A 20,509-nucleotide genomic window follows, 5' to 3' on the forward strand; every position below is an offset into this window, starting at 1 on the left:
ATCAGATACCACAAGGCCTCACCGAGATACATAAGGGACCGGCCCATCTGGTGTTCTTTAACGTTCATGACCTCGCGCAGTACACGGGCCTCTAGCATTTCGCCTGTATCGAAATGCGACCGCCGCGGCCGGGATTGAAAGCTTGAATTTGGGGTCAGCAGCCGAGCACCGTAACCGCATCGAACAAAATGATACAGTATTACCGATCCGACAAAATAATCGAGAGAACATGAAATATTATTAGCATATTTGTGAAATGCCCATAATTAATTGGATCTTTCCTTTATTGTGAGGCAACATGGTTTCGCGCGGGGAGTGCGGTAATAGGTTCGTAAGGTTAATTACATGCATCCTACACATCGTTGTACTTTGCGATGCGCTTTGTTGCACACTAGTATAAAACGTCTCAAGAGCTTACGTCTTGAAGGCTTGTATAACTACGATGCTGATAATGAATAGTTGGAAGTCCGCCGAAATGTACCAGACATGTAGCAGGATTGGCTGAAACGATAGAAGATTTTAATTAGGGTAGGCAAAGTGCAGAAAGAAGCACGGCATTGTTCAATACATCAGCTAGAAAACAGACAAGGAAAAATGGGGAAAATAAGATGTATGTGCTACGAATTCATATTGAGGCAACGTTCTTTCAAGTACGACGCAATTCAAGGTGCTCAACATTTAATTGGACGGCTGAAATGTCCTGGCGTGCGAAGCAGTAGGCAATCGTGCCTCAACTTTTGCTTCGGTGCCCGCGTGTCTGCGCGTCCGTTATGCAAGCGCACACAAATGTTATGCTAAGGCTACATTCACTATGCAGCTATAACAGAGATTAAAAATTCCGCCCGAAAATTACAAATGGCTAAACGTTTCGGCAAAAACTTCCGGCGGCAGTTCCCACGCACTGTGGAAATTTATTTCATGCGAATCATACAGAGAGCAGGTGCACAGAAACACTGAACCGACAAAGTCGTTGATGCGTGGCTGAAACTTACATCAATGAAGTCCTCTCTCCAGTTCCTGACTTGTAACAGCAGGTCCCACCAGTGGTCTCGAATCTCATCATAAAATCTGTTGTAAAATTCTTTGGAGTTCGGGCCAGAGGCCACCAGTGGTAGAATATACATGCACATAATCATGAAGAACGTTGGAATGGTAACCCTGAGAAAGGAAAATAAGATATGGACGAGAATAAACACATATGGCGTAATAAAGAAATACAGCAAAACGATTCAATGGCGACATAACAGCTAATGCTAAATATAGGTGAGCATTTACTTTAATTACTCTGAAGGGTTAGCTTCAATTTCCTTGATAGACAATAACACCCAGGGCTGGTGTGCGAGTGTATACGGTATACTGTATATACCCAACAGGCTTTTGCTTTACTGCACCCGTTTCCGACACCCCATTACTTGTAACAACGAGGCTGTTTAAGCTAGCCGTAATTTTTCTGTCGGAAAGAGAAATGATCATCATCATGAACAGGTACGCGCTCTCTACATCCTCTTCTTCATCTTCGTCCTCTTCTGCCTCGCTCCCAGAACACGTACACTGATTTCTTCAGCATGGCCTGTAATAAACCTGATGGGTGAGAGAACGAATACAGACAGAGATAGAAAGAAAGAAGGAAATAAAGAGAGAGATAGCAAAAAAGAGAAAGAGAAACATTCTGGGCGAAAAAAAATCTTCATGAGGCGGGATTCGAACCCGCGTACCCTCGATCCGAAGGCGAGCGTCCTAACCAGTCGGCTATCCAGGCACGCTAGCTGAGCATAGCGTAGCCTTGTATAGTATAGCGTAGCAAGAGGGGGTAGGAAAGGGAATTGAGCGTGAGGAGGAGCGATGTGATAATGAGGAGGGAAAGGAGGAGGGGAGATAGTAAAACATAGCATACAGACAGCTTGAGAAAGAAAGAAATATAAAGAAAGAAATGCAGAAAGAGAAAAAAGAGAGAGGATCAAAGAAAGAGAGAGAGAGAGAAATAGAGAATTCGAGAGAGAAAAGGATAGAAAGAAGGGGGGAGGAAGCAAGCGAGAAATAGATAGAGATAAAGAAAGAAATGAAAGTGGAAGAAAGATAGAGTGGTAAGCTGGGCTAGTTGGTATGTTATTCATAATGATAAACAGTGCGAAAAACCGCACACAAAAGGGAAGAACAACACGGGACGAGCGCCGACTGCCAACTGAAACATTTATTGCGCATACCTATGCTTACGTAACAGAGCTGCATACGACGTGCCCCAAGTAGGCAGCTCTGTTACTTCAGCATAGGTATGCGTAATAAATGTTTCAGTTGGCAGTCAGCGTTCGTCCTGTGCTATTCTTCCCTTTTGTGTATGGTTTATCGCACTGTTTATCATTATGAAGAAAGATAGAAAGAGCAAGGAAGAGAAAGAAATAGAGAGAGATAGAAATAAATAAATAGACAGAAATAAAGAGAGAAAAAAAAAACAGACAGAAGAGAGAAGAAGGAAGAACTAGAAGAAGAAAGAGAAGATTTCGAAGCACTTAATTCTCAAACTTGTTGGCTGTAAAGTCTACAATCAGGGTCAGAATTTTACGATAAACTAAAAATAAGAGGATGAATCGCGTTTCTGACTTAAGGATAACAAGATTAAATTGAGTCGTGGCGCCTCGTGAAAGCAGTTTCATACAACTCGAGGAAAGCAAGGATTTATGGCTGTAGGACAATTCTTATCTCACCTGACGTGCCGTCGTATGATGGCGATGATTGAAACGATGATCCTATTTCCGTTCTCCTTATCTAACTTGAAGTAAAGAAAGAAGCCACTGAAAAAAACAAGGAGGGTTAACAATTCTTTCAAGTATCTGTGCATACGTTGGAAGCAAGATCTTCTAACGCTGCAAATCAGCTAAATATTTAAGACCAAATGAACAGAACACACTGAACTCCAGACACTAAATCTACGATTCATGCTTACCGTAATACATCGAAGGCAGGTGTTCGTGCGCGCCAACCTCTGGGTTCAGGGGCGTAGCCAAGGGGGGGGGGGGGGGGTTGGGGGGGTTCGAACCCCCCCCCGAAATTTTTCAATTTTGCTTGTGCATATATACACGCACACATACAAACGCACGCACGAACATACATAAAGTATGGTTGAACCCCCCCCCCCCCCCCGAAAAAAATTACTGGCTACGCCCCTGTCTGGGTTCGAAATTGTATTCAGCAGGGTTCCTAAACTATAGTATCGCGCACCGCGGAGCATATTTAATCCACACCTTCGTGCGTACCACTCTGTGTTGTTTTAGAGATGACCGAGTGATCTTCATCAGGGTTTAGAGAAGGCCGAGGGTTGAGAGGGTGAACGAGAGAGGGATAGCATAACAAAGACATCAAGAAAGTTAAAGAGAGTTGAGAGAGACAGATAATAACGACTTGCGTAGCATTCGCGCCAAGTTGCACGTGCTGCCCGTAGTAGTTGTGTGTCGACATTATATCGCGAGTTTAATTCATATATGGGCAATCCAGTGTCTGTCTCGCCACCTTCAATAGTAAGCCTTCCACCTTGGGATCACCGGCAACTAACGGATAACAAACCTATCGGCCGCCTCCGAAATCCAGTCCCTCGTCCAACGACTACCTTTCGGCGCCACATTGAAGAAGCAGATGCCGCACTCCCGACAGGATCACTGGTGGCCTATACTGATGCGAGCTGCACGGACACGCAGGTGGTTACGTCAATCGTGGTGCCTGGGCACCAAAACCTACGTGTCAATCGATTGTACCTCCTGAGAGCTCCAGTTCCATCGGTCAGTGCTGAACTTCTGGCAATACGAGACGCAACAAAGTTGGTGAGCACGGCTTCCGCATCGTCGTCATCCTTTACTATAATACGCACCGACTCTACATCAGCCATAAAGGAGCTCCGCAAGGTATATAACGCGCACACTTTCGCAGGCGATATACAGCGTATAACTGCACAGATGCCTGGCCAGATAAGGATACAGTGGATACCACGGGACACCATTTCTGCTCACATACAAGCTGACACCGCCACCCACAGTGAGCTGCCACGTACTCTAGAAGCGCCTTTCCGAGTGATCCCCGGGGTGAGTTCCTCCACCGCAAGGAGATTCTCCGCCGCACCACACGAGATTTAATTCCACCGTGTGGTTCAAACCTCCCAGGCGGGCTTACCCGCCAGGAGGAGGTGGTGTTGCGGAGACTTCGTGTGGGGGCGGCACTTACTCCGTCGGTCACATATGCCTGGCCACAACATCTGCATGGACCATTTGGGGACACTTGCCCATTCTGTACCACTGAAGCGTCCGCGGTTACAATCAAGCACCTGTTGTGGACATGCCCTGGCCTGAATCAGATACGGCGGCGCTACCTGAGAACAGTGGGCCTTCATCCGACAAGACCACCGGATTATGATTTGTGGCTCTATGGGCCCCACCATAGAGCATTGTTGATGTATATAGCGGAAACCGGCCTCTACCAGTCTATTTAACTATGTATGCCATTGGGCAAACTCTCGAAATTAAAAAAAAAAATTCAACTTATAGAAATACTGGTGAATAACGCCGCCAAGTATACTAAAGCGTGTAGGTTACATTATCCACATGTTATAAAGTGGTTACTATATTAAACGTCACTTTGGGTTTCGTCTTCGCTTTATGGCTGCCATCAGGAAGAGGCTTTCTAAGCAAATCATTTCTCTATGCGAACGCAGTGACATGTTCACATGTTATGTTCTAACAAGGCAACAAGGTGCGAAGGGCTCGAAGAGCGCGCTTTAAAGGTCGTCGCCCCACGCGTTCCGATGAGCGCCGCCTCTACAGGGCGTGGTCGCTCGTGCGCGCGCTTATCTCGTGATGGCAGTGGTTTGTACGTCTTGTGCTCTCACTGCAAGTTTGAGATGAGAGCACAAAGAGAGAGAGAGAGAGATAAGATTCTTTAATGAAATGCCCTGAGAGGTTAGCCTGGTTTGTCGCCTGGCTTGCTACTCCAGCTGTCGGGTGATTATGGTATATACAATGATCACATATACCTACGCCATGGTCAATTCGCTCACGGCAGCGGCCGCTTTTGCGGAAGGAAAGGAGCGCGCTGCTCACACAGAAATAAGTTACAACTGTGACAGTTCGCGCTCATCCTGTGAACGTTCGTTCCGTGCGTCCTTTCTGCTTGAGCAGCGCGTTGCAAGTTTCGAGCTGCTTGCCGTTCTTCGCGTGACATTACAATTTGTTGCTATAGCACTCATTCCTTCGCCCTTGGGACGAAAGAATGGGGCAGAACAAACGCTCAACTACGTCTGTGAAGACACGTTTCACTTTCGTGTTATACCGATTCCTATGACAGAGGGATCAGCCATGTTTTTTTAAATGCGAAGCATTTCTTAGCGAACTTCTGCGACTTTGAGCGTATCTATCTATCTATCTATCTATCTATCTATCTATCTATCTATCTATCTATCTATCTATCTATCTATCTATCTATCTATCTATCTATCTATCTATCTATCTATCTATCTATCTATCTATCTATCTATCTATCTATCTATCTATCTATCTATCTATCTATCTATCTATCTATCTATCTATCTATCTATCTATCTATCTATCTATCTATCTATCTATCTATCTATCTATCTATCTATCTATCTATCTATATCTATCTATCTATCTATCTATCTATCTATCTATCTATCTATCTATCTATCTATCTATCTATCTATCTATCTATCTATCTATCTATCTATCTATCTATCTATCTATCTAGCCGCCTACGACTTTGTGCTCTCCTGGCCGTTTCGTTAATAGGATCTACACCAAAATTGGTATGGCGTAACATGACCTTATAATGAACATAAATGACAGGTCATAACATGACAATCATGATATCCATGTCATGAACGACATGATTTACATGCCTCTGTTTTGGTGCTCTTGCGGCCGTTTCGTTAGTTTGATATATACCGAAATTGGTATGGCGTGACAAGAGTGTATGACGAACATAAGAGACAGGTCATAACGTGCAAATCATGACACGCATGTCATGTACAGCATGACTTACGTGCCACGCTCATGGTGCGCTGGCGGCCGTTTCGCTAGCTTGATATACACCAAAATTTGTATTTCGCGACGTGACTGTGTGACGAACATAAATAACAGGAGTTAATATGAAAATCATGACACGCATGTCATGTACAGCATGACTTACGTGCCACGCTCATGGTGCGCTGGTGGCCGTTTCGCTAGCTTTATATACACCAAAAATGGTACCTCGCGACATGACTGTGGCGAACATAAATAACAGGAGAATATGAAAATCATGACACGCATGTCATGTACAGCGTGACTTACGTGCCACGATCATGGTGTCTGGCGTCCGTTTCGCTAGCTTGATATACATCAAAATTGGTATTGCGCAACATGACTGTGTGACGAACATAAATAACAGGTGGTAACACGAAAATCATGAAATGCGCGTAGTGTAGGGTATGATTTAGACGCCACGCTCATGGTACACTCGCGGCCATTTTGTTAATTGGATATATACTTAAATTGGTATGGCATGACAGGAGTACGTGACGAACATAAATAGCAGGTCACGCATCGTTTATATGTAGCAGAATAAATGTTTCATTAGCGTGTCATATACCAGATTCTACGCGCATGCATGTATGGCAATCTCGCGATATATAGCGAACTAGATGTCACGACGTGAATGACTTCATTAGCCTCAATGACAAACAAGACGATGTATGCAGCTCTATGTTGGCTGCTTCGCATTACATCGATTCCCACACTGCGTGGGATCTGCCGATTTTTTTTTAGCGCTAACTCTAACAAGATTATGCTCAAGCCGGCGTAATGGTAACCTTTGCGTCGTATCAGTACATTCGTTCGCAAGCAGCATCGCTCATACATGAAATTCCATGTCAACATTGCCGAGGAAAATTGTGACAGAAATGTTTAACCAGAAACACCAATACTTTGCCATTATTTGAGTGATATATTTAGTCATGCGAGGCGTAAGAACATTACTGAATTATCGATGTCACAGACCCACCTGAAAAAGAAGAATGTATCCACGGCCTGGCAACCGAAGGTCACAATCACTGTGTGCCAATGCTGAAAATAGTATATAGCGTTGAGAACTCGGGCTGAAATTAGAAAAAAGACAACAACAACAACAAATTTACTCGAATAGTTGAGCGAGTGGATTCAAGCTTCGCAAAACTGAATGATGAAAGTAATTTCTCGATTTAGATTTATATTTGTCGTACTGGAGTTATTCCGGTCGAAGAGATGTGCGATGAGAAAAGATGGTGCCGTTTTTCGTACGGGCAATTTTCAATTCAACTGTAATCTATACGGCACACTCACAGTTTTTCACGCTGCATTCAGAGCACGACGCCAGTGAGCAATGATTAACAAACCTGGAATAAGGAATCTTGCCACGTGTCTGTCCTAGTGTACATACGGTCCTCGGAATTTCACTATGAATAGACTCACTTCTTTCGTTCCACCCCTCACGGTGAACTGACGTGAACATACGTAATGGGCTGAATTCTCATTTAATCGTAGCAATCCAATATGCCAATCTCTTGAGCAACAGCATAATTTGTTGAATGCGCAAGTCATATATAGGCATCACAAAAAGAAGAAAAAAAAAACTTATACACGTATATTTATTGTTTTCTTGCATCCAGATGTATCGTCAGTCTTTTTCTTTTAATGAAGCGCAAAAAAAAAGCATGTTTCAGTCGACGGTTTATTTCCACTAGATTTTACAAACAGAAATCTATGCCTTCGTGCTTGAGAGTATCCTGTAGCCACGTGCCTGTAGCAAATTCCTCGATATATCGTCATAAGCTCTGCTAATATCCGTGAGTGCTATCCATAATGGTTGAATCCTAGTCGCTGAAATCATATCGTCAGGAAAGGCTGCTGGCAAGTGGCAAGCTGCCAACGGGCCGTTTTGTGTGCTCCGCTCCTGATCTGTGCGAACTCGACTTATATGTGTGCTATTTGTCTTTATATACCAGATTTATCCCGCTTCTGGGCAACCCAATCGGAATTCTCGTTCTTCAATGGCTTGCTCGATGACAGAGTCAAGTTTGCCTTGCTTTTTGCGTACAGGTTCTTGGTAAACTATATTAATTACACATTCATTGCGTAACATTCCCATGCTGTGGTACGTATTCTCCCGGTTCTAAGGCGAATGCCTTAGATGGCTCATCAGGCGAGAAAATTGACCGTCAGCGTCAACGGCGTCCCGCGTCGGTAGCGTAAGCACGAGTGATGCAAAAAAGCATCGTCACGTGATGACGTCACTATATGACCTCATCAGGACGTCACAGATAACCAAAATTGGTCACACTACGTCACATATCGTGACGTCACGTTATGACGTCATCACATGACATCGTCGCTCAGTCAAAGGTGGGCCGATCACGGAGGCATAGCAAAAGCAGGTAAGGTGAAGAAAGCTTCCAATGCCTCCGGTCCTGGAGGCAATGCAAAAAAATCACCGCATCTCCACTAATGTGAATCAGGACGAGTGGCGAAGCACTGGGTATCGTACCGGTATGTCACCGTACGTCAGCCGCGCGTTGGCACTGCGAATGTAAATTGACTGACATAAAGTGTATATTATATATATATATATATATACAAATGTATTTATTTGGTTCCTCTTAAATGCTCTTCTATTTTCCTCCTCTTGTTATCATTCGTATATCGTCTTGAGTTCTGGATTCCGTTTTCCCTTCATTATTACTGCTTTGTGGTCTGTAAAATGGAGAGCCAATGGTTCTTCGAGTGGGTGTAATCTAAAGTTGGCAAAGACAAGGACTATGCATGTTCCTCGGCTGGTTGTTGATTGTTTCCAGTCATATGAAATGCATCGTAGAGCGTATCGAGACATCATATACTGCATAATCCAGTCGCTGTCCATAATGTATACGTTGAAGACGCCGAGTAGTATAAAGGGATTGAGCTTGTACTTTGTTTCGTGATCGTAATCGCAACATACACACATATGTTTCGCCTTTGAGGAGGAAATGCCCCGGACTTCTAAAGTTGTCTCCGACTCAAGCTCTTACGAAAGCATTTCTTCGGGGTTTCTCGTTGAAGACAAACTGTCAGGCACGACACCTTCCACATCCCACTGTGCACATCCTTCAGAATTGTGACAGCCAGATTTCTTGATTTCGGGCCTTTAATTATTATTCGATTTCATTTTTATTAAGATATTTCAGGAGTGTTTTCAGCGCTGCATATGGCTTTTATCTGAGAATTTATAATCGTAATCATAATTGCAACATACACACATATGTTTCGACTATAGCAATGGTTTTCTATATACCGTGACAGCGGACAGTGAGAGTCGACGACAAAGCTAGGTCCTAAGGTGCTTCGCCCCTAAAATTTTTCGGAGGGGGGTGGGGGAGTATAAATAAATCGGTTCAGAAGATAAGGAAAAAGAAGACGGCTTGTAGCTTCGAATCGCCTTAGACAAACGCATAAAGGTCCCTTTGAGGTTTTTTTAGTTTCCTAAATTTCCTACACTTTTGTGCTGGACCTGCGTGACCCGGTAACTCGCCCTCCTTTTTTTTCGTGCCCTATGTATCACTATTCACTCTTTTCCCGTACATCAACGCATCATCTCCTTCTAGCATGTTCTGGTTGTTATGACCGTCCCCTCAATACTAAGATAACCAGAGGCAACAGTAGCCACGAGAAGAACAGACAACGCCTTCCCTTATTCTTAAATTCAATAAAAAGTTCTTGTCGCAAATAAAGTTCCAGGAACTTTAGCTATTGCAGCGTACCCATCTCTTAGAGCAATGCAACCGATCTTACACTTTTACAAGATATTTTTCAAATACATTTGATAAGGGGGTGAAGTCGCACTGGATCGATGACGGTGAAAGTCGTTTACAGTCCTTCCCGGGTTATATTAAACGCGATGAACGCTATGATAGAGCGAGAATAGTAAACAAACAGAAGAAGTTTCTTGTAGGTCACTTACAGGGATTGTGAAGTCCAGATGCGTACGTGTGGCCAAGGATGATCCAGAATATACTGAAAAATCGAAGCCCATGCACAAAGCCGTAGACATACGTGTCCGACTTCTCGCAGCTGTTTGACCTGAAGATGTACTTTGAGTTCTTCACCAGAGAGAACGCCGTCACGCATTTCACCAAACAGTCTGAAAAAAAAATCACAGCATATCCACGGAGTGAATGATGATGAGTGGGCGAAGCTGCGGAGGTTCATCGGTAAACCGTGAATCTTCCGTGAATTCTGCCCAGTACATCATCACCGACGTGAGATCGGGCGCGTTTATACTGAAGGTTCGATGAGAGTTATGACGACTTGCAGCTCACTTTAATTTTACATGTACGCTGTGAATTTTCATTGTTTAGAAAACTTTAGAAAACATTTGGCGTCATTCGTTAAGCAGCTGGCGTCTTTTCGTTTTGCTTTAGAAACATCTGGCGTTCTTTCGTTTTGCTTTTAGAAAACATCTGGCGTCTTTCGTTGGTTTATTTCATCAATCAACGGCGTTTTGAACAAAATTTTTATTGTTTAATCACGCACAGGAGAAATCTCACCAGGCACTACCTTGGAGGTAAACAATGGCTGCTAATGGGAATGAGAGACAGAAGAAGTGGGCTTTTAGCTAACACTTACACTTCTACTTCTACTAACGTTTCCTACTGGAACATGCCAATGGCTGTTAATGGGGAATGAGAGACAGAAGAATTCGGCTTTTAGTTAACGCGCACGCTGCGAATTTTTTATTGTTCAACAACGCACAGGAAAAATCTCCCACCGGCACCACCTTGGAGGTCAAGATCTGGTACTAGCGTTACGACTGGTTACGCACTACGACTACGAGGGACGAACGGGTGCCGCTTTAAGGAGCTTCGCCCCCCCAAAAAAAGAAAATGAAATCGTTAACACTACAATTCAGGGGCGTAGCCAGAAATTTATTCCAGGCTTGCGTATGTATGTATGTATGTATGTATGTATGTATGTATGTATGTATGTATGTATGTATGTATGTATGTATGTATGTATGTATGTATGTATGTATGTATGTATGTATGTATGTATGTATGTATCTATCTATGTATGTATCTATGTATGTATGTATGCATGCATGCATGCATGCATGTGTGTGTGTGTGTGTGTGTGTGTGTGTGTGTGTGTGTGTGTCAAATGCGAAAATTCCGGGTGTCGGAGGTTGAAATCATCAATTACTCTCTGGCTACGCTAATGCATCACACAGTAGTACTAATGCATCACACAAATGTGCCCAATGAACTCAAAGTTCATTGGGTACATATTAGTAAAATTGCAATTGAATATTATATTCAGGAACATTGCTTGTTGGGCGAGTTGGAACAAGTCAGTCATAATAATATTTAGCGCAAACACTAGACAACAGACAAAGGAGAGGACGTAGACGCAACGAATTCTTCAACTAACATTTATCTGAAAGGAACACACATATATAAACGGACCAAAGGACCAAATAAAAAAAAGAGAGAGAAAAAAAAAGAAACTCCCAGATTTTTTCTTTTCCTTTTCTTCTCTTGTATTCTTTGGTCCTTTGGTCTGTATATATATGTGTGTTTCTTTCGAATAAATTTTAGTTGGCAGAATGCGCTGCGTCTACGTCCTCTCCTTTGTCTGCGGTCTAGTGTTTGCGCTAAATATCATTATGAATTACATTCAAGAAAACGTACCGCAATTAAAGGTGCATATCGTGACTTTTTTTAGTATAACATGCGTATCAGCGAGAATTGATATCAGAAGCAGTCTTGAAACAGTTAAATAATGCTAAATCTATGAAGGTAGATCAATGCTACCTGCGTGAGCTGTATCAATTTAAATTCATATAGAATTATGTAAGAGTGTGCTTCATTCTTGGCTATCATCATAAATAGTTGCCATTCTGTGCTGAACAACGTCCTTCCCCGGAGGACGACACCTGTGATACTGGGTTTAGGATGGCTGACTTTGAGAGGCTGCCTGCGTTATTTTACAGCTTCGCGCATAAATCATCATAAGCAGTAGCCTAACATTGTTGTGAGTTCTTTAAAATTGAGCTCGAGCATCAGTGTGTCAAGTACATCAGTGGCAACGTGTTAGCAATGACTCACCGTATCTTTCTTGTACCTTGCTAGGAAAGACGACGTCGAAGGTAGTGCCCGCTATGACTGCGACAGCGACAGTCCCCAACACAGCCCTAGAAAAGTAAACACGAATTCGTATATCTTTAAGACGGTTTGTTTTCGCTACTTTACAAACCAACCGCGAAGCACACTAAGTAATTTGTAAAAGGTAATAACGGAGAATTCAGCCGGGTAACTGGACAGCAGTAGACATCACTGTAAAAAAAAAATTGCCATGAAAAAAGTTCGTTCAGCGGTGATGCTTAAACTTAGGGAAGTGTGAAAAAAATTATTGCAGCTTCGCACTAATGTTGCCAAGCCTGAAGGAAGAGCGAAGCTGAGGGTCTCCTTGTCTCTTTATTTTTTCTTTCTCGCTGTTTCTTTTATCTATTTTTTTGTATCCGTTTCTTTCTATTTCTTCCTTTCGGTTTCCTTTTTTCTCTTTCTCGCTCTATTTATCTTCATTTCGCTTTCTTCCATTCTCTCTCTCTCTCTCTCTACACATCTTTCTCTATCTTTCTTTGTTTCTCTTTATTTCTCTCTTTCTGTCTTGTGTTCTGTTCCTTCTATCTCTTTTTCGCGCCTATTTCTTTTTCTCTTTTTGTTAGTCTTTCTCTGTCTTTGTAATTTTATGTCTTTATCCCTTTATTTCTTGCCAGTTTTCAGTTCCTCTTTCTATCGATATCGTTCTCTCGCTTTCTCTTCCTCTCTATTTTTTTCTTTCTATTTCTCTCTTTCTCGTGTTTCACGTGCTCCACTTTGCCGAGCAGAGTTTTCGTTTAAAGCTCGCAGCTGCTGCACTCGGTAGTTGGGCTTGCCCAATTCCCGTGGCGCTTACGAACCTGTGGAGTTTTTGCAAGACTGAGAACAAGTTACCGATAGCCTAAACACCTTCGCTCTTAAGAGAAGCATCAGGAGCAAAAAGACTCGGCGCTTTGTACCGGGGGAAAAAAAAAACTTTCGATCTTTTTGTCAAAGCGGCCCGAAAACAGATTCAACGCGCCTAAACTCGGTACGATGTGTTCCATGTTGCATGCACCCATTGCCATCATTATCCTCGTCATTTCTTAGAGCCTTGAGGGTCATTACGTTGGCGTGGGCAGCAGTAAGAACAGCAGTAAGTAAATAGAAACGTAATCAGCGTAAAACTGAATGACAATTAGCGTGTAAGTGACGTCACAGAATGTGTATGTACACAGAAAGCTCGAAAAGTAACATTCTTATTAAATAAACACATAACAAGTTAGACACCGGTCCACTGCTACGGCAGGCAGAGTGAAAGGTATGGGTGATTTAAATAAAGCAAAATAGAGAATCAGATTACGCGAGTTTCTTCACGTGACTTCCCCTGGTCGACCGCAATGGTAAGCCGACAGACCGAAAACATCATAGAAAGATAAGTAGCAAATAATGGGCAAACAACGTTGCCTTCTCTGGAACACGTAATTGACTTTCCTTACTGTCTGGCGAACACAAACCTTTGCCTTGAATTGATGTGTATGTTATAGCTGATATCTCTACTTTAAATCTGCAGCCTAGCTGTGCAACAGATAGTAGCATACTCACAGTATCCAGATTTGAGTAGTGTTGATGTCCTCGTCTTGATTCGTGACGCAATTTCTTACCGTCACTTTGACTCCTCCTCCTAGGACTGAATAAAAAAAATTATAAAAAAAACAAGAATGATGTACAGGTCACACTTTACCAGTTGACATTTGAAATGTGCGCATATTCTGTACCGTAATGAAACTGTTTTGGTAGGGAACACGGAGATGACGCAGGGTTTCTGCTTTTGGGCACGTGGAATCTGGAAGGCACTCAGAATGAAGATAAATTTTCTCTTTTAAGGCGAAAGCCTTATATGCCTAATTAAACGCGAAAACTGATCGGCGGCGTCGGCAGCGTGATGAAAAAAATCATCATCCCGTGATGACGCCCCCATTTGACGTCATCGTGACGTCACATATCGCCAAAATTTGTGAAGTCGCATGATAACGTCATCACATGAATTCGTCACTTGTTCGAATATGGACCGATCACGGAGGCAGTGGAAAAACCAGGCGTGCAGAAAGCTTGCAATGCCTCCGATTCCGGAGGCAGTGCGGAATCGCGTTAGGCGCAAAAAACTTTCGGAGGGTATGGGGGAGGATCAGTACATCAACTGAGAAGAAAAAGAAGAAGATTGCTTTCGCTTTCCAGTGGTCTTAAGCGAATGCATTAGGAACCCCGTGAGTTTCCTTTTTTTTGCGAGAAATTATGTCATGAGTCACTTTTTTTTCCCTGCATTACACGTGTGCCGCGAGACCCGCATTGCCTACTAATTAATACGCTTTTCTGCTGTATCTGTTCTCACGCACACTCGCATTTTCTTTCTTTTTTTTTTCAGACGAAGTAAATGCAAACGCGAAACCAATACTTGCAAGTATTCATAATCTCTTGTAGGTCGCGCTCTGTACAGTCGGTGATGACGCATATACCGAGGCGAAAGCCAGGCAGTCGTTCGTCGGTCAGGTAGTCCGTGAAGTTTGCGATCTAGAAGAAATGAACGGCGTGTATAAAACACACTATTTCAGTTAAACACGGATGTTGAAATTGAATGGAAGCTTTAGGTTCTGCTGCTTCTGTATACTGTCCACTTTCCGATTAGTAACGATTCAAGACGTCACCTTTGTTCAGGCGTAAGCAGGTACATAACGTGCGAAGGTTTATAAAGTAGGTAGCAATACATCGGTGAGCCTTATGGAAGATTGTTTTATGAACCTCATTTGCTGATTGCTTATTGAATACAACTAGGTGGTTGCTGTAATGTTACGCAATACGGCTCATTTACGCGAGGCGACATAGTAAACAGCAAAGATTTAAAAAGTTATATTGGAAATAAAAGAACAAGTACGCTAGTCAGCTTCCCATTACACAACAACGAAATAGAAAGCCGGTATACGTAGGAATATTCTCCTAAATTCTCAAACACCATATATATATATATATTTATGACGAATAATGAATAATAACATAACCGCTCCTAAATTTAGCAGTCGACCCTTCAGCCTACCCAATCCTAGATATTAGCAGATATTATTGAAATAGGTATTTCGCGAGATATAAAGAACACGAAGGCCCAGGTAAATCAGCGTAAACTTTCAAGTCATCTCATTACAGTCAGAATCGACGACATTGCTGTTCCACACACGAAAAAAATTGCGACGCTTGCACTAAGCTTGCGCAAGGCCATGTTGCACCACTGCTCTTTATTAAACACTCTTTGTTAAGCTTTGAGGTGGTAGTACAGTCACCACGAAGTACCACGTGACAGTGGTGTGACTGCGGTAACGCGCACGCCATTTGTGTTGGGCTGACTTTCGTCTTCTTCCTTTTTAGTGGAAGTTGTGTGTAGTGGGACTTACCCAATTTCTGTGGCACATACCCGCTTGTTGGGCTAACTGTTGCCTTCGTTTTTAGTGGACCAGTGGTGGGTGGTGGGATTTACCCAATGTCTGTGGCGCGTAGCCGTTTATGATGCCCACGAGCGTTACCACGGATACCGGACATGAAAAGCTCGACCAAGAAAGCTTCGTTCTTAAAACGAGAACACGTATGAACAATGATCGCGCCACTGCAACACTTCACAGAAGAATCACTGCTCGTTGCCAGATAAACTAACGCATCTGTCACGCTTGCGTTACATTTCGAGGCGACATCAAACGTTTCTCGCTGCACTCCGGCAAAGGAATAATTGCTTCGGCCCAGAGTCTCAATCCCCCCATATTTCGGGGACTGCTCATTCATACTCGACAAAGCACTGGAAACTATGAAATACAGCTGTTGCTCATTGAGGCACCTTGTTGCTGGGACCCTTTGTTACCCCTTATGCAGCAGAGTTTCATGGTAATTTCTGACTGCATTCAATATACGTCACGTGCAGGCCTTCCTTACCTAAATGCTGCATTTGCTCGCATACTACGAGCACCGGCTAATGATGGCTAATTCAGTTTCAGTTTCAGTTTATTCATTCAAAATACAGAATTAGTAGATAGTAGTATGCAGACGAGGGTCCCAAAGTCAAGCGACTGCAGTGGGACCCTCGGCTAACAATAACATTAAAAGGATTTATTATAACGGCATGTAAAATACGCAACACAAGTGAAAATAAACAGTGAACTTACAAAAAAAGAACAACAAATAAACAAAAAAAAGCATCCTGAATGCGACACAAGAACATAGTAATAAGATATGCAAGTAAACATAAACACACCATAAGAGAAAAACCTAAATTTGCAAAACATTCCAATTGCATGCATGTTGACATAACAAGTAATTATCGTTGTGAACCTAGTTATGCAGGATGAAGTTTTTAAGTTCATGTTTGAATGCATGAAAAGATGATGATGATTTTAGTGTATAGGGCAGGTTATTCCACAATTTAATGACCGCGAAGGCGGACGTCATTTTGCCATAGTTGGTGTTACATTTAGGTAAAAGGAAGTTGTGACTGTGGGCGAATCTAGTGCTATTGGTGTTAGTGAGTAAACTAGCGTCGATCAAATCAAACGGAAGCTGTTTGTTAAGTTGTTTAAATAACATTATGAGTAAGTGAAAATTAAACAAGCCAGTCACAGTAAGAATACAGTTAGCCTGAAGGAGTGGGGTGGCATTAGAATAAAATGAACTGTTGGTAATAATGCGAATGGCCTGATTCTGAATGTGCTGTACGGACGAAATATGAGTGTTATATGTATTTCCCCATGATGTAATGCCATAGGTGATGTGACTATGTATGAAGGCAAAGTATAAAGACAATAAGGCTTCAACTGAAAAAAAAAGGACGAGATTTGATGAGGGATCTGATACCAAATGCTGTTTTTTGTTTGACGTAAAGAATATGATTGGTGAACTTCAAATAAGGGTCTAATTTTACACCCAGAAAACACACACAGTTAGACGCAGGAATAAAATGATTGTCAATGGACACTTGTGGTATGAAAGGTAACATTTTTTGTGATGTTTTAAAAACCATGAACTGAGTTTTGAGCGGGTTGGCTAACTGTCGGCTAATTTGGGTTGTTGCTGCCTAACTGCCTGCTAACGTCATCTAATGCTAAATATTCGCTGTTATAACGGCAGCGTTGCTCTCATTCGATCTCACTTCCGTTACGGAATTGTCCGCATTCCTTTAATCAAAAGTTCACGCTGCGAAGCACAATTACTAACGTGTACACCTTTATTATGTGGGAAATCATACATTGGGCAAACCATGCCAAACCTGGAAACGTGCGTAAAGGACAAAACAATATTGGTTACAGGTATTCAGCACTCCAGTACCTAAATGGGTACTCTGCTTCTAGTATCCTCTAACAGAAAAAAAGTCACAGTTTCGCCGCAACGGCGAAGCAATGAATGCGATAGCAATAAATTGGAATGTAACGCGAAGAACGGAAAGCAGCTCGAAATTGCCAGCGCGTCGCTCGAGCCCAAAGGACGCACGAAAAGAACGCACACAGGACGAGCGCGAACTATCATGCGTCACAGCTCGACACTTGCTCACTGCTCAAACGCACTGCTCAAACGCACTGCTCAAACATAAAGCAGGACGCACGAAACGAACGAACAGGTACACATAGGACGAGCGCGAACTAACTGTCCCAGTTGTTACTTATTTCTGTTTGAACAGCGCGCTCCTTTCGCAAACGCGGCCGCTGCAGCGAGCGAAGCGAGCTTCGTACGCTCTGTGACTTCAGCGCGGACATCGCGGGGAAAGCACAAGACATACAACGCCCCCGCCCCCCCCCCCCCCCGGCAGCCGCCCCCTTCTTTCCTCGAGATAAGCGCACGAAGGCGACCACGCCCTGTAGGGCGAAGAGCAACGACGTTCGCAGGAACGGGGCGACTATCTTTAAAGCGCGCCACGTACGTGCACATCGCGCCATCTATGTGGTAACTAAGAAAATATGCTGATGTAAGTGGTGTATATAAATAGCTCGCCGTTAGCAGGCTGAAAGACGGTGCTGTTGGTGGCCTAACCGTCTAACGCCGCGCGCTGGAATGCGGGAGGTCGCCCGTTCGATTCCGCGCGTCGGAAAGTTTTTCTGAATTATTTTTCTTTGTGGCTTTGATATATATATTGAAATAGGGGTGTTGTACGTGAAGAAAGGGTCAGACGTTGCTCTGTGAAAGGCTCTTTATCAGGCAGGTCCGGCGAGCACGAGCGCGAGCGACAACCACTGTCACCGATTGTCGTCTTCCTCTTTCATAACAGCGGAGCGTCTGTCATTCGCATTCAGTACAATATATATATATATATATATATATATATATATATATATATATATATATATATATATATTGTGAGCGCTGACTGTGTCGGTCATCATCTTCACTTGTGCATACAAATCATCGTGATCATCATCATCGGGTTGGATCGCCGGTGTTCGGTTTTTGGTTCGCGCGCCTTTGCTGTAAATACAACAATCGTTCCGTCGTACCTGACGTCGTCTCACAAGTGGTGGAGGTGCTGTGATTCCCACGTCCTCTTGCTCTACCGGTCACCCCTGGAGCTCCGGTCTGGTCGACGATTGTGCTTGCCAACAACATCCATGGCACAAAACGACGCATCTCCTACCGTCCCTGCCGCGCCCGCTCAGCCTGCTGGGCCTCGATACACCGTGAGTACATCGCAGCGAGACCCTCCAGTATTTTCCGGCCTTCGCGGGGAGGACGTAGAAGAATGGCTCGACAATTACGAGAGAACCAGTGCTTGCAATTATTGGGACGAGGCACACAAGCTGCGCTATGTTCCCTTTTACCTCAAGGAGGTCGCGAAGACGTGGTACCACAACCACGAAAGCGACTTTCCAGATTGGTCAACATTCACGGTGCAGCTACGTCAGATCTTCGGCACGTCTGCAGGACGCTCTGAGGTAGCGAAACAGAAGCTCGCTACTCGCATCCAGGGACCCGACGAATCGTATACGTCGTACATTGAAGAAGTTCTGGCTCTCTGCCGCCGTGCCCAAAGTGACATGCCCGAGGCCGATCGCATTCGTCATGTACTGAAAGGCATCAACTCTATCGCCTTCAATGCTCTTGTCATCCAGAACCCAACCTCAGTTCAGGACATCATTACGACGTGCCAACGCCTGGACGCACTCCACGCAATGCGCCTTCCACACGCCTCCTGCGACTCTCGCCTTACTGCAGAACATGAACTGCGCGCTCTCATCCGCACCATCGTGAGAGAGGAACTTCACGGCATTGTTCCTGGCAGCCCAGCTACTTCATCCGTCCACTCTCCTCCTTCTAATCTGCGGGACATCATCAAGGATGAGCTGGCGTTAATGACGAGCGTCGCACGTGCCCCGTCTCCTGCGCCCTTCCATGCGCCTTCATATGCCGAAGTTCTATCACGGCCTCCGGTACCAACTCCACCTGCGCCTGCGGACGTCGTATACGACCACTTGGCCGCGATGGCAGCCAAGGCACCAGCACAACAGCTGCCGTGAAATTGCCCGCGCCAACACCTCTGCCACTCAGGCCAAGAGGAAAGTTCGTTGCGATGAGACACGTAGAGTTGTGTCTTTCCACCCAGGCGACGAAGTGCTCCTCTGGACACCTGTTCGCACACCGGGGCTCTGTGAAAAATTCGTTCACAGATACCTGGGCCCTTACACCGTGCTTGAACGAACGTCTGCGGTGAATTATCGCGTCGCTCCTGTTAGTTCGGCTTCGGACCGCCGCCGTCGCGGTACCGAGATCATCCATGTGTCTCGCCTGAAGCCCTATGTCCGGCGTTCGTACCCTTACTAAATGGACGTCTTGCTGACCGCTTTCGTGAAGGGGGAAAATAGTGTGAGCGCTGACTGTGTCGGTCATCATCTTCACTTGTGCATACAAATCATCGTGATCATCATCATCGGGTTGGATCGCCGGTGTTCGGTTTTTGGTTCGCGCGCCTTTGCTGTAAATACAACAATCGTTCCGTCGTACCTGACGTCGTCTCACAATATATATATATATATATATATATATATATATATATATATATATAGGCATATACATATGCGGTGCATGGCGACGGCAAAAATCAGCCGAGACTGTCCATATAATTGCTATCGCAATAAAACAAAACACCACTGCGATATCCTCGTTATAACGAGGATATCGCAGTAACGGTGTCCTCGTTATAACGTCTGACTTTGGCTGTAGTTTCTTAGCTAAACTATTTCTCAATTAATAATAATGTTTATTTACACGATAAGGAATCTGAGGATTTGGCTACTTTTCTTCCATATACGTGGAGGTCTCCTTTAGCATCTAACGATGGTAAAACAAAGATAACGTTTCTCACGCTCACAA

Source organism: Rhipicephalus sanguineus, chromosome 6, assembly GCF_013339695.2.
Source record: "Rhipicephalus sanguineus isolate Rsan-2018 chromosome 6, BIME_Rsan_1.4, whole genome shotgun sequence".
In the NCBI taxonomy this organism is placed as follows: Eukaryota; Metazoa; Arthropoda; class Arachnida; order Ixodida; family Ixodidae; genus Rhipicephalus; species Rhipicephalus sanguineus.